This window comes from Engraulis encrasicolus, chromosome 21 (genome assembly GCF_034702125.1).
Source record: "Engraulis encrasicolus isolate BLACKSEA-1 chromosome 21, IST_EnEncr_1.0, whole genome shotgun sequence".
Classification (NCBI taxonomy): Eukaryota; Metazoa; Chordata; class Actinopteri; order Clupeiformes; family Engraulidae; genus Engraulis; species Engraulis encrasicolus.
This window is the reverse complement of record NC_085877.1, coordinates 30,992,847-31,007,229: the sequence shown is the minus strand read 5'-3', so window position 1 is coordinate 31,007,229 and position 14,383 is coordinate 30,992,847. Positions and strand designations below refer to the sequence as shown.

Here is a 14,383-nt window from a genome sequence, read left to right as displayed (position 1 = left end):
AGGTTGTGCCAGAACAGATTACTGCACAACCAGTAAGTGAATTCATGGCGTAATTATACCACAAGTCCAATCCAGCACATGATATTTCATAGTTGTTACACCAGTTACTCCACTCTACCTACTGAGGTAAATAGACTGTGTTGTTTATGGGGGAAAAAAAACATAACACTTTTATAAAACATCCTCAAATTTGATCCAACTATATCACAATCAGCTGATCGTAAGACAGTTACATTAGTCTACAGTAACTGTAGACCAGTGACTTGGTGAAGTCACCTGTGTAGTTGGCATTTGTAGATCATCAACAGATATTTTGTTCAGTGTGTCTGTTATTCTTTATGAATTGTGTATTTATTTGATGTGTTTGTGCGATCTGTAGGTTCAGCCACAGCCAGTAGGCCCTCAACAGAGCTCCTCACAGTCTGTAAGCTCAGATCAGACCCTCTCAGTGGAATCCCAATCACAGGTACCGACACACACATATACACATGCGTGCACACACACACACACACACACACACACACACACACACACACACACACACACACACACACACACACACGCACACACGCACACACGCACACACGCACACACATGCCCACGCACCCATACACAAACATGCAAATATACATGCACATGCACACACACAATTCACAAAACACAGTCACCAAGGCAGATACAAATTTAGGACTGTCTCCTGTAAAACTTGGGTATTCGACAGTGATACATAGAAAAATCCTGCCTTTCACCTCAGCTCCATCTCACACATTGTTACACGATCAAGTCAATTAACTTTTGTTTGATTCAGACATGTAAAAGTTCAATTTTTACAAAACACAAAAAACAATTCCCACCACCAAATTCCCACCACCACCCTACTGTAGTTCAAGTCTGTAATGTTGGCTCCATAATTCGTATGAATACTTTGGTAACACAAACCGAACCCAAGTGGTGTTTAGTGTCAGCTTCCAGAAAACCCACACAAGTAGACGGCCCCAATGAATCTCATGTCATGGGAAAATCACATATGACTTATTATGGCACTTGGCATACTCACAAACACAGACAAGGCCAACAGTAAAAGAGCATAGCACCGTACATATGCAGAAACCTGGCACCCTGCCCAATATACATGCACTTGATGTTGTGTTTGGTGTGCTGTGTGCGAAAATATATAGGCCCATATGCTTATTACCTGGCCTCCTGGAGGGAGTTGAACCAGAGCCTGTCTACCTGCCTGCCAGTCTGTCTGTCTGTGTGTCTGTCTGTCTACATGCCTGCCTGTCTGTCTGCCTGCCTGCCTGCCTGTCTCCTGTCGGTCTGCCTGCAGTGTTTTGGCTTCGCCTGCGGGTGGCGTGGTTCATGTACTTCAGATTGTTATTGTTTTTACAGCACACACAGCACACACTGCAGTTATACGGCATAGTATTGATCAGTGTACTGTAAAGTCAGTGAAAGCCTGTTATGTCTCCAACAGAGTTCTCAAGAAGTTACTTCTGATGAGTCGCCTGAAGACAATGTGAGTTTGGCTTTTATAACACTGCTAACACACATACACACGCACGCACGCACACAAGCACACACACACACACACACACACACACACACACACACACACACACACACACACACACACACACACACACACACACCAAGCGCATGCCCAAACATGTCTGCATATGCCCTCTTAACGGAGACTGCCATAACAATATGCATATATACATTCCATTCAAATTTCAACACACTTACCATATTGCTTCAGCTCGCCCGCTGGCATGCAAACGCAAATGCTCACACACGCATGCACAATCACCTACACGGACACACACCATACACAGACTCCCAACACCCCGTGAACACACACAAACATGTCTTCAATTTCACTCAAAGTTTTGCTGTTTTTTTGTTTGATTTATATTGTTATATTTGCTTCCCTCAGGCCTCTGAGCAGACCACATCAGAGGTGAGCATTTTATTTCCTTATTTACATCTCTCATGCAGCGCTTCCCAATTTTTTCCCCTTGCACACCGCACCTAGCCTGGGAACTCCCATACTGCCTTTAGTTCTACACAATCGTTTCGATCTGAAAGACAATCTCACTTGTGATCAGGTCTGGTGGTAAGGGGTCTTACACACCAAGGCGGTAAAGCGTCGCGGAACGGCCGCGTTTTTTACCGGCGTCAGTGAAAATACATTGAAACCTATCTGTCCTTACACACCAACCGGCGGTAGTCGGGCGTCAGCGGCGCGGGAGCCGGCTCCGTGCCGCGCTGCATTTGGAAAATAGAACTCCAGCGTATTTTTCACGCCGGCAACCGGCGGTGTCTCATTCAAATGAATGGCAAAGTAGCACGCTAGCTTTAGCTGTGGGGAGGGTTTTGAACAGGACTGGCCGCGCACGCCGACGCTGTCAGTGTGCAAGGCAGAGAAAAGCACGCCGGCCAAAACTAAGCAGAAAGACCGCGTCCGTCCTGCGACCGTTCCGTTCCGCCTTGGTATGTTTTGGCCCTAATCAGGCAACACCGCACCCCCTTGTACATTTAAATGTGGTCCGTGCACCCCTAAGTGAATGTATTGGTGTGCTGATGGCCACGCAAGGGCTGTGGGACAACATATCACTGCACGTTATACAAAGTCGTTTTGGGGAATCCTCCCTTCCAATATACCGGATGTTTTTTTCTGCTGGCATTACAATGGAAGTTGTTGGAAGACAAGTCTAGGAGTTATAAATTACACTTCAGATGCACCGTTCCAGCATATAGTTCACCATACAATTAAAAATGAGTTCATTAATTAATGCTGTTATAAAAACACACATCTCTATTCAGCTTGCACACTCCCTTGTGGTAGGCCACACACCCCCGGGGTGCACGCACCCCAATTCGGGAAACCCTGCTCTAATGGAACATGTGGTAACACTTTATTTTAGCGTTACATCTATTAGCACTAATGCATACAATGTCAATGCCTGCATAAGTAACTTGTAAGGCAGGTGCTAAACGAAAGCTACTGCCTACTATGTCCTTACTAAGGTTAAATTGGTTGAATAAATCCCTTATTGTGCATGAACAAGACATTTGCGAATACATGCCTAACAAATGTTTGATTTTGCTTTGTACCGTACATGCCTTACAAGTTACTACTTATACAGGCACATAGTATGTATTATTGCTGATAGATGTAACACTAAAATAAAGTGTTACCGAACATGTATCCAAAATATGGTACTGAGATACCCCTACCATACTCTGGTATTCCCTAAACTCCCCAAAGGGGATCAATAAAGTAACTCTACTCTACTCTATACTCTGGTCATGTAAACATCCTGCACAGTGATACTTTTTTTTATTATTAAAAAGCCTTTGAGTATCACTATTTTTGAATTTTCAAGAGAATGTTTGGGATAATTGTTCTTATTGTTTTTCTTTTTGCTTTTCTTTGCAGAGCTCTGAGAGTTCTGAGAGTTCTGAGTCCTTGCCTAACACGTCTGAGGACACAGTAAGTATGAAGCCTTCGCTTACTCATTATTGTCACAGTTGTGTCGATTCTCAAAACACGCACGCACACACACACATACGCACACACACGCGCGGGCACACACATACGCGCGCGCACACACGCACGCACGCGCGCACGCACGCACACACACACGCGGGCACACACACACACACCTTTACACTTGTGTGTTGTACTTCCTCAGACTTCAGAAGAGATGGTGTTGACCACTAACACTCAGCATCAGCATCAGCATCAGGTATGGACTTCATCTTATAATTGTATAAATGTCTATTTTATTACTCGTTATAAACTCATTAACCTTCTTACATACATATGTATTTGTATACATAACATGCATTATATGCGTCTAGATACCCGCATTCCCTCAAGATAACAACTTTTATGTCACATGTATAGACTTCAAGTCTACAGTACAAACACTTCAGGCACTTACTTTCAAGCTTATTTTGACGTTGTCGGATTGACTAAACTAAAATGGCAACACATATTATGGCTTTGTCTGACACTGTTCTCTTATAGTGACGCTACAGCATGTGTTTGCCATTCAATCGCTGCCATCTACTGTCCTGTATTGGTAGTTACCAAAATGAAGTAGTGCACAGGAAGCAGTATTTAGCTAAACCTCTCTCTCTCTCTGTCTCTGTCTCTGTCTCTGTCTCTCTCTCTCTCTCTCTCTCTCTCTCTCTCTCTCTCTCTCTCTCTCTCTCTCTCTCTTTTTGTGTATGTGTGTGTGTCTGTTTCGCTCTCTCTCTCACTGTTTGTGTGTATCGTTTCTCTCTCTCTCTCTCTGTCTTTGTGTGTGTGTGCGTGCGTGCGTGTCTGTTTCGCTCTCTCTCCTGCTGTATGTGTGTGTTCTTGTGTGTGTCGTTTCTCTCTCTCTCTCTCTCTCTCTCTCTCTCTCTCTCTCTCTCTCTCTCTCTCTCTCTCTCTCTCTCTCTCTCTCTCTCTCCATAGTTGATGGGCCACCTGTTGGGTGACAGTCATGGGGACACGCAGGACAACAGCATGGGCAGCGAGGAGAACATGCGCAGGGTGAGAACTGAAATGAAATAAATGTCCTCCATTTGCCTGGAATGCATCTTCAAATCACATGTACAAAATCATTGGGGTTAGAGATGGACCACAGATTATTTTTTTATTATTATTATTTTTTAAATGAACCCTACTTAACAATTATGAGTCAAGGTCAAAATCCTCTGTAAGGCTAATGTTGGCAATTATCTGTCTATAGTATATAGCTTGCTTATCTGTCTACGCAACGGAATTCTCTTTTCTGATTGGCTGATGCTGCGCACGTCGCCGGAGTTCGGACGGAGCCGCCACCTTGTCATTAACCTCCTATAACCGGTCACCTCGTCGGCATTTATCCCTCACGTGTGTGTGTGTGTGTGTGTGTGTGTGTGTGTGCCTGTGTGTGATGTTGATGTTCTGTGCATATGTGTGTGTTCTCATCCCATGCTCCCCTGCTGTTCCAGAGTCGTATCCTGGCCTACGGCATCCCACTGCGGCCCCAGATGGCTCCCCAACTCCCCGTCGCCGTAGCAACGGGCAGCACCCCACTCGCCCAGGACACCGTCTACATACCACCGGTCGTCACGGCTACCGATCTCCCCGCCTCTGTTCCGTCCGCTCCTATTGGTCCAGCTGCACCTGTTATACCTGTTGACCCCTACGGTCCAGTCCAGCCTGTGGTTCACATTCGGCCCATTGTTCCCGTCAGCGTCAGTGTCGGCGATGACAACAGCGCTGCGACCGACAACAGCGCCGCCACTGACAACAGCCTGGAGAGCAACGAGTGTGCCATCGCCGCGGACAACGGAGGCTGCATCCGCGACCACCACGACGAGGTGGGCATCAACCCAGCAGTGGTGGAGGCCGAGCACCACGGGCCGGGGGTGGGCATGATGATGCTGGAGGAGGAAAGGGGGCAGCTGCAACTGTGAGGAACACCCCCCCACCCCACCCCCATATCCTCACACCCACCACCCCCACCCCCCAATGACTCTACATTGGAATGGTTCTACTGTATGCTATTAGTTTTAATTGGAATGGTTCTATCAGAGATTCTTTAAGTATAGAGATATGCCAACATAATAGGTTTCTATGGGCACCTAACATGACCAGGTTCCGGTCTGCCTAAAGGGGCGTGTCATAATGCTCCTAGCATTGAATAGAACAGTCCTCAGGTCTGCCTTGGTCTGCCTAAAGGGGGAATCCCCCCCAATAATAGAATCCGGAAACAATGGGCCAATGGAACCTCTCTCTCTCTACTCTCTCTGGTTCTATGCTATTAGTTTTAATTGGAATGGTTCTATGCTATTACTTTTAACAGATTTGTAGCCCTTGCAACTGTTAATCTTGTAACCCCCCCCCAAATCCATGAAACCCCCCCCCCAAAGCCATGAAAACCCCCACCCCACCCCACCCCACCCCGTGACTCTACATTGGAATGGTGCTATTAGCTGTAACAGATTTGTAGCCCTTGCAACTGTTAATCTTGTAACTGTAAAACAGATTTCTTGATTAGAATTGCAAATAAAATGCAGCAACTTGATATCAAGGGGAGACATGATATAGAATGGTAGTCATTTCTGATTAGTAATTTAAATTTTCACATCCATTTCAAGAAGGAGACCGCACCTTGCATATACTGTACAGTGTTTTTACACTGAAGGAGGCACACGCCGAAACGCGTTTGTGCAATAAAACCACTGTATATGCAAAGTGCAGCCTCCATCTTCAAATACTCAATTGAACATTTGGGCCAGCACCCTCAGAGTTTAAATCATTAAGAAAGAGTGACGCCTGCTCCAAGCGGAAAAAATTCACATCTACCACTAGTGCCTGCTTTGACACTAATGGCTTGCTTTGACCAGGGTTCGTACGGTCATGAAAAACCTGGAAAAGTTATGGAATTTGAAAATTAAAATTTCCAGGCCTGGAAAAGTTATGGAAAACGTATTTTTGGTAAAAAGTTTTGGAAAAGTCATGGAAATCCATCCCATGTTTCATCAATTATCTTTATGAATATGATGCCACGGCGTAATAAAATCTAAATGTCCGTTTCTCGTGGAAATGCTGTCTAGTGCAGGCTGCGTCTGCCTAACCATGTGTTGCCAAATTGAGCGGGTTTCAAATAACGCATGTTGTAATGGCTCCAGGCGGGTTTCAAGCGTTTTTGGCGCTAGAAATCAGTCACACCTGGCAACCCGCCTCGTAACGCGCGAGCTAAATGTAGTGTGTGCGTGGTGGTGAGAGGTGATCATAGCTCTAATCCTAGAAAAGAAATGTGGTTCTGTACGATATTACAGCATGTCGCGAAGTGTTACTTCAACAATGCGCGGCTTAACTTTCTGAAAAGATGATCAACAATGGCTGGAGAGGACGAAAGTTGTGATGTGTCCGTCCGATATGGGCGAAGCAGCGGCACTTGTTAGCCACCTGAAGGGCAAGATACAGCAGGCGGTTACCTCCTCAGCTACTAACAGGTTAGCAGTTATACGCGTTTTAAAATATTTAGCGGTTCCACTGAAACGTAGCTAATGCCAAAAGGAATACAATCCTAATACCTGTTTGGTCTTGGTTTAATTTGCCAGGTAGGGCACCAAGCGAACCTTTATGCTTTCGGTAAGCCCCGAGATTTTGATATTGATAAGCAATGCACCTGCTGCCTGCGAGTGAACTTGTCCAGTGTGCTGAAAGATTACATGAAATCCGTAGGCCTACAGTAGTCTATGTGCAGCTGACCGCGAGCCAAACGATTACCAATGTCTGCATGACGCGCCTGTTTTGAAATACGGTATAAACGGCAGCGTGACTAGAGTTTGAAAAAGTCATCTGTGGCTTTGTTTTCAAATCGGTCAGATCGTTGTAACACAAAATGAAACTCACCCTAGCATCTCCTTGAGTGGGCGTCAGACTAGAACTATGCCACGAACAGTGCAGTCTCTCTTTTTTTTTTGCTCCAGCTACGACCACAACAAATGACAACATTATCATTCTTACAGGAGCTTTGGACTGTTGTGCTTATGCAGGTGTAGTAGGCCTAGGCAGGCCTATGATTTCTTACTTGGGCAGGATGAGCATTTATCCATCTCCATACAGAGCATGTTGATACAAATGTGTCTTCATGATGATTTCACGACCTAATTTGCTATAGGCTGGCTTAGGCCTATTCATTTTCATTTCTGACTGTACATTAGACAAGCGAATTATATAACATTGGTGAAAAATAGCAGAATTAATGTAATACAGCATGAAGTATAATGGTTGCTTATAGCTTGTAGTAAAAGATAACCTATAGTATGAATATGTTTATTGTTTACATATTTATAATATAGGTTATGTAATATATAATATAATATGCCATAGTCTATAGTATACAGTAATTACATATTTATAATATAGGCTATGTAATATAGCCTAATACGCCCCCACCCCCCGCGCACGATTGGTCATTGGTTTTTCGGTCCTGGAAATTCAGAAAAAGGTTTTGGAAAAGTCATGGAAAAGTCATGGAAAAAAGTTGGTGAAAAAGTGTATGAACCCTGTTTGACACATTAACATTGCACACAGATATTTCTTTCTTAGTTTTTTATTTTTTAGAACAGAACTTAGATTTTAGGATGAATGCGTTTCCAGCTTTTGCAAAAGCCTAAATAAAGAGGCAGTTGAGCATTAAAAACCTGTGAGTAGTCGGTGAGTATTCACTGAATGGAATAGATGTTTGGTTTAGGGTGTGAAACTTAATGGTAAACCGCAGTCTACTCTACACTATCCCTGTGTGTAGTGCTCGAGCTATGTACGATGGGAATTGCCATTCTTCACCCTAAAATTGTTTAGAATGCAGGAAATTGCATCTAAAAATACAACATTTTCTGTTGTAGGGCCCCTAGACCCCCGAACAAATAATTATTACCAATTATTATTATTATATGAGTTGACTGGTAAAAATGGTGAGTGACTGGTAGATTTTAAAAATGTACTTGACACAGTGACTGCTGTGGAAAAAACTTGTGTGTAGAGGGGCCTTTTATAAAGCTGTTAATTTAGATGTTAATTTAGAGTGAGACAGGAATAATGGTAGCCTGGGAACTCCCATACTGCCTTTAGTTCTACACAATCGTTTCGATCTGAAAGACAGTCTGGCGAGGATGACTCATAACGTCCAAGATCATGGGCACTGTGTCATAATGGCCAAGCATTCCGACCTTAACAGTGTTTCTCTGCCCAATCAGAGAGCAGGGCAGTGTGTCATAATAGCCAAGTATTCTCTCCCCTACGGAATTTACAATAGGCAACTCCCCAGACCTAATCTCACTTGTGATTAGGTCTGGTGTTAACCAGGCAAGAATAATGGTATAACAACACGAAAAGTGCCTTCAAAACAAGCAGCCGGTTCACAAGACCAACAACTGTAATCTACCTACACCATTCCTGTGTCTAGTGGGACCGTTTATAAGGCACTGAATGAAACAGACATTGATTTAGAGTGGGAACGTTAACAGGAGCAATGGTATGTTTGCGACCCTCCACCTCCCATATTCCAATATTTTTTTGTCCCGTAGCCCCATAATGCACACGGCCCCACCAGCGGAGCGCTGTAATAGTAGTTGAAAAGTTTGTACTACCATAGTGCTACACTACTATGGCATTACAGGGCCTTTAGTAATGCGTTACGACTTGGTCCTTGCCAACAGCCAAACAGCCGTGTCTCAGCAGGTTAATATTGCTCTGATCACATTATGTTTTATTATGGAAGCCCATAATATATACCCCCCCCCCCCCCCACACACACACACACACACACACACACAACAACGACATGCCACATTGGGATTCGTTCAAACCCCACCCGCTCAAAAAATCTGTCCCCACCCACACAATCCACTTCCCAGAACTGTAGCCCACAACACATATGCGTGATGAGAGATCGGGAGGGATTTAGCATTGCAGATGAGGTGAAGGAGCGACACACACACTCTCTCACACACACACACACACACACACACACACACACACACACACACACACACACACACACACACACACACACACACACACACACACACACACACACACACACACACACACACAAACACACACACACGCACACGCACGCACACACACACACACACAATATGTAATGCAATACTGCTATCTACTGTAGGCCACTTCAACACATTAGCCAAGTTAACCAATATGCCAGCGCAGCAGAAGAGAAGAAAAGACCAAAAGGCCACTTTATTTAAAGGCTGCTTGCTAAACGCATGTTTTTTAAAAAGGTTTGTTATCATCTGCTACTGAGTATTTACGGCCAATGCAAACTGCTTGGTACAGTTACAGTCAGGTGGAGTGTGACACATATATAGATTTTTAATATAACATAGCCGAATATATATTTTCTTCTACGTGGTACACTGTATATCAACTGTTGTGTACCATATACTGTACACTGTTCTATGAAATGTAATATGCATTTGTTTTGTTTCAACTGTTAGAGTTACATTGCACTCTGTGATGCCCTGTTTGCCTGTTTGTGTTGTGCCCAGTTGGGAGTGTGTGTGTGTGTTTGTGTGTGTGTGTGTGTGTGTGTGTGTGTGTGTGTGTGTGTGTGTGTGTGTGTGTGTGTGTGTGTGTGTGTGTGTGTGTGTGTGTGTGTGTGTGTGTGTGTGTGTGTGTGTGTGTGTGTGTGTGCAATATCAGAGAGAGGAAGAGCGAAACTCTGACCTAACGTAGCTCAAAATGAAGTTCATTATTTCTGCAGTCATTGAGTACAGTCACAAGCACAGAGTATTCCGGTTTTCAATGTAATATTCACAGTATTAAGTTTAAAACAATTTCCGTAATATTCCATTCATATAAATGGAACAGCATTCTGCAATCGGAACATTCCAAAAATGCGGCTAGATTCGGAATGAATAAGGAGATTACATGCAAACCGAATATTTCTCATTCTGTTTAAAACCATAATATCTCTTATAATATCTCTTTATCTAACTGCAGATGTTTTGATTCGTAAATAAAGTCTCACATGATTCCCAATAGTCTTGTGTGGCCTTTATTACTATACTTGTTCTCTCTCTAGGGGAATGGCACTTTGGCACTTTGTTTTTCATTCAATAAATTCTGTTGGATGGCCTTTTAGACAAAATGGTCCACATATGAAAAACAAGCACTGCACACTCCACTCATGCATACACACACACACACACACACACACACACACACACACACACACACACACACACACACACACACACACACACACACACACACACACACACACACACACACACACACACACACACACACACACAGTGATAGGGTTGATTCTGGCACAAACATATACTAAGACACTCAAACACGCGCACACACACACTCACACTCCTACTGTACACCTCTACTGTATGAAATGAGCAGTTCCAGAGCCGATTTTGATTACAGTCACTGAGCGGCAAATGATGTGTTTCTCCAAGTCAACACAATAACACAAACAGTAAATAACAGGGTTCACCACTTCTCTCACACACATACACTCAGATAGGGTCCCTTTATTTCTATCCCGTGCACGCATTCACACATGCAAGCACACACACACACGCGCACGCACACGCACACACACACACACACACACACACACACACACACACACACACACACACACACACACACACACACACACACACACACACACACACACACACACACACACACATACACACAAACCAAGGGCACCGGAGCAAATTTGAAAGTGGTGGTGCATTTTTCTCTTGATTCTTGATTCTTTATTTCTTAACAATGTTACTGCTGCTGCACTCCACTCATTTGTCTGCAGTAAAAGTTGAGAAAGCCTCATTCAGGGAGCCCAAAAGTGGATGCACCACTGCATCCCCCTTTCCGGCCCCTATGACACACACACACACTCACACATGCACACACACGTGCACACGGACACACACACACACACACACACACACATTCTCTTATTCTTACGCCCTTGTTCGCTCTCAAACATAGACAGTACAAAGTACATCCACAATGTAAATGCCTACATCAACAACAGTTGAGGTTTATACTCTGTTACATAGGTGCTGGAAAGGGGGGTGCAGTGGCGAATTCTCATCCCCACTTTTGGGCTCCCTAAACGAGGCTTTCTCAACTGTTACTTTTTAGAAATAAAGAATGAAGAAAAAAAAATGCACCACCACTTTAAAGGGGTATGCCACTATTTTGAGGCTTAATACAGTTAAAATCGTTTGCCAGGGTTTATAAAGGTGGTAAAGTGTCTTGTTTTTCGTGTTAAGCGTTGTCTTGCTTTAAGACAAGTTAAAAGAGGGAATATGTCGCTAAGCTAGTGAAAGTCAATGGATCCGTGTAGCACTTTAACACTCGTTCCGGCGCCCTTGTTCTGTTATACATTCTATCGACTGCATGGCATTAACCTAACTCTGGCCAGATGAATGGGTTCCACCTTGCTCCCTGGACATTCATATGGAGCTACGCCATATGTGAAGATCTGCAAAGGCGTGGATTTATTTTTTTAAATCCTTGCACCTGATTGGGGAAACCACTTGTCTGACATTCCAATAAGGTGCTACCACAGATACTCTAGGAAGACCAGATATCCCACTGGTTGATTTCACGGTGTATTTCCGGTTGCCGAAACGAGGCAGGTTTGTATTAGTTCTATGGCAGATTTAGAACTGAAGGGGCAGTTCCACCCTTGTCCACGTGGTGGCCCGGAGACCAGAATGAATGGAGTCCTATGGAGCAAAACCCCTCATGGTGCCTTTATCTCAGTATATAATTTTTTCTTGTGTAATTCGGATGTTGCTTTCGAAAGACTATATATAGAAAATACCCACGGCTGAGTTTTAGATCTTTTGAGCCACGCATATGCTTAAAAAGTGATTTTTAAGTGTCTATGACGTCACATCCTTAGCAAAATGCTAGCGAGTAGTGAGCAACAAAAACGCCTCCTGTAACAAATCAAACGGACATATGTGTTTTTTTATTATACTGTTGAGTGAAACCCTTATTGAAATCTCCAGAACGACATTCAAATCTGAGCTTTGTTGATGAGACCTGGGTGAAAATTAAGATTTTTAGCATCTAGCTCCATTGGGTCCCATTCATTTTGGTCTCCGAACCATAGAGCTAATACAAACTAATACAAACAACTGGTACAATAGGGCTTAATAGCGAGTGGCTAGGCTGTTCTTATAAGGGCTGTGGTGCTACTTGTACTTTTCCTGGTGAACCAGAAGCTATGTGTTGACGCCCAGTGGGCTGTTACTTACAGGCTACTGGTTCACCAGGAAAACTTGTACTACTTACAGATTCAAAAACACAGTTGAAATTACAGAATGAATGTCAATGAGTGAGTACATACGTGTGGCTATTGTTGTCTGAAGCAATTGTCACGTTTCACTTACTTTTCCCTTCTCCCATGAAAACTTTGATTACATCACATCTCTGGAAATCCTGCTTGGATCCTGATTGGTTCAACTGCATTTTGGTTTGGGAGCAGGGCGAATCCGACGATCTTCCAGACCCTCATGTGAGCTCATGAAGCTGAGAGGAAATACACAAGGCCAGGGTCTGGTGACAAGACCTGGGTTAACCTTTTGAAAATATATACAGTACTGTGTATGACTTTCAGAATAAACATATTGTATATTATTATGTATTATTATGTATCTATCAATGAATTAATGCTTCATCTATGTGTACGGGTGCCTAATAGTGACAAGTTCTTGGAATTAGTATTAGTACACACACACACACACACACACACACACACACACACACACACACACACACACACACACACACACACACACACACACACACACACACACACACACACACACACACACACACACACCTCATCCTTGATGATCAGGCTAGAAAGTGTCTTATTACAGCCCTAACCACACCATTCATTACTATGGGCAGGGTATGTGTGTTGGTAAATAAGGAAGTGTCCCAAACGTGTGTCTGTGTGTGTGTGTGTGTGTGTGTGTGTGTGTGTGTGTGTGTGTGTGTGTGTGTGTGTGTGTGTGTGTGTGTGTGTGTGTGTGTGTGTGTGTGTGCGTACGTGTGCGTACGTGTGCGTGTGTGTGCATGTGTGTGCGTGTGTGTGTGCGTGTGTGTGTGCGCGTGCATTTGTGTGTGTTGGTGAATATGGCTCTATGAAAAATGTGTGTGTGTGTGTGTGTGCGTGTGTGTGCATGTGTGTGTGCGTGCGTGCATGTGTGTGTGTGTGTGAAGCGAGTGTGCACGTTTGCAGGAACAGTGAAATCAAATACAGGTAAAGGGTATGATTGAGCGCTCGGGGTAGATGAACCATAATTCCCTTTATTGTGGTCATTATAGCTTGACAAGTTAATGTTGGCAATTCTCTCTCTCTCTCTCTCTCTCTCTCTCTCTCTCTCTCTCTCTCTCTCTCTCTCTCTCTCTCTCTCTCTCTCTCTCTCTCCCCCCCTCTGTTTATGTCTGTTTAAGTGAGAGTGAAAGTCAACTTAAATGAGGGGAGAGAGGGGTTAGATGCCCCATAATTCCTTCACCTGTATGTGATTATTGCTGTTTGCTCTGTGCAGACTTATATTCACCTCTGTGTGTGTGCGTGTGTGTGTGTGTGTGTGTGTGTGTGTGTGTGTGTGTGTGTGTGTGTGTGTGTGTGTGTGTGTGTGTGTGTGTGTGTGTGTGTGTGTGTGTGTGTGTGCCTATATAGGTGCTTGCAGGTGTCTACAGGTGTGCTATTGAACAGGTGTACTGAGCAGCATCACCTGCACTAGCGGAGACTAGGGGGACAGAGGACGAGTCAGAGGGGACAGAGAAGAGAGGAGCAGAGAGGAG

The 14,383-nt window shown here is 44.0% G+C and overlaps 1 long non-coding RNA gene across 1 annotated transcript; it reads left to right on the top strand.

The window, feature by feature from the left end:
• LOC134437565 (uncharacterized) lies at positions 1 to 1,520 on the top strand. Its single transcript, XR_010032415.1, has 3 exons — positions 1 to 32; positions 380 to 466; positions 1,478 to 1,520. It is a non-coding gene; the product is annotated as an uncharacterized LOC134437565 (long non-coding RNA).
• Positions 1,521 to 14,383: the final 12,863 nt, after the last annotated feature.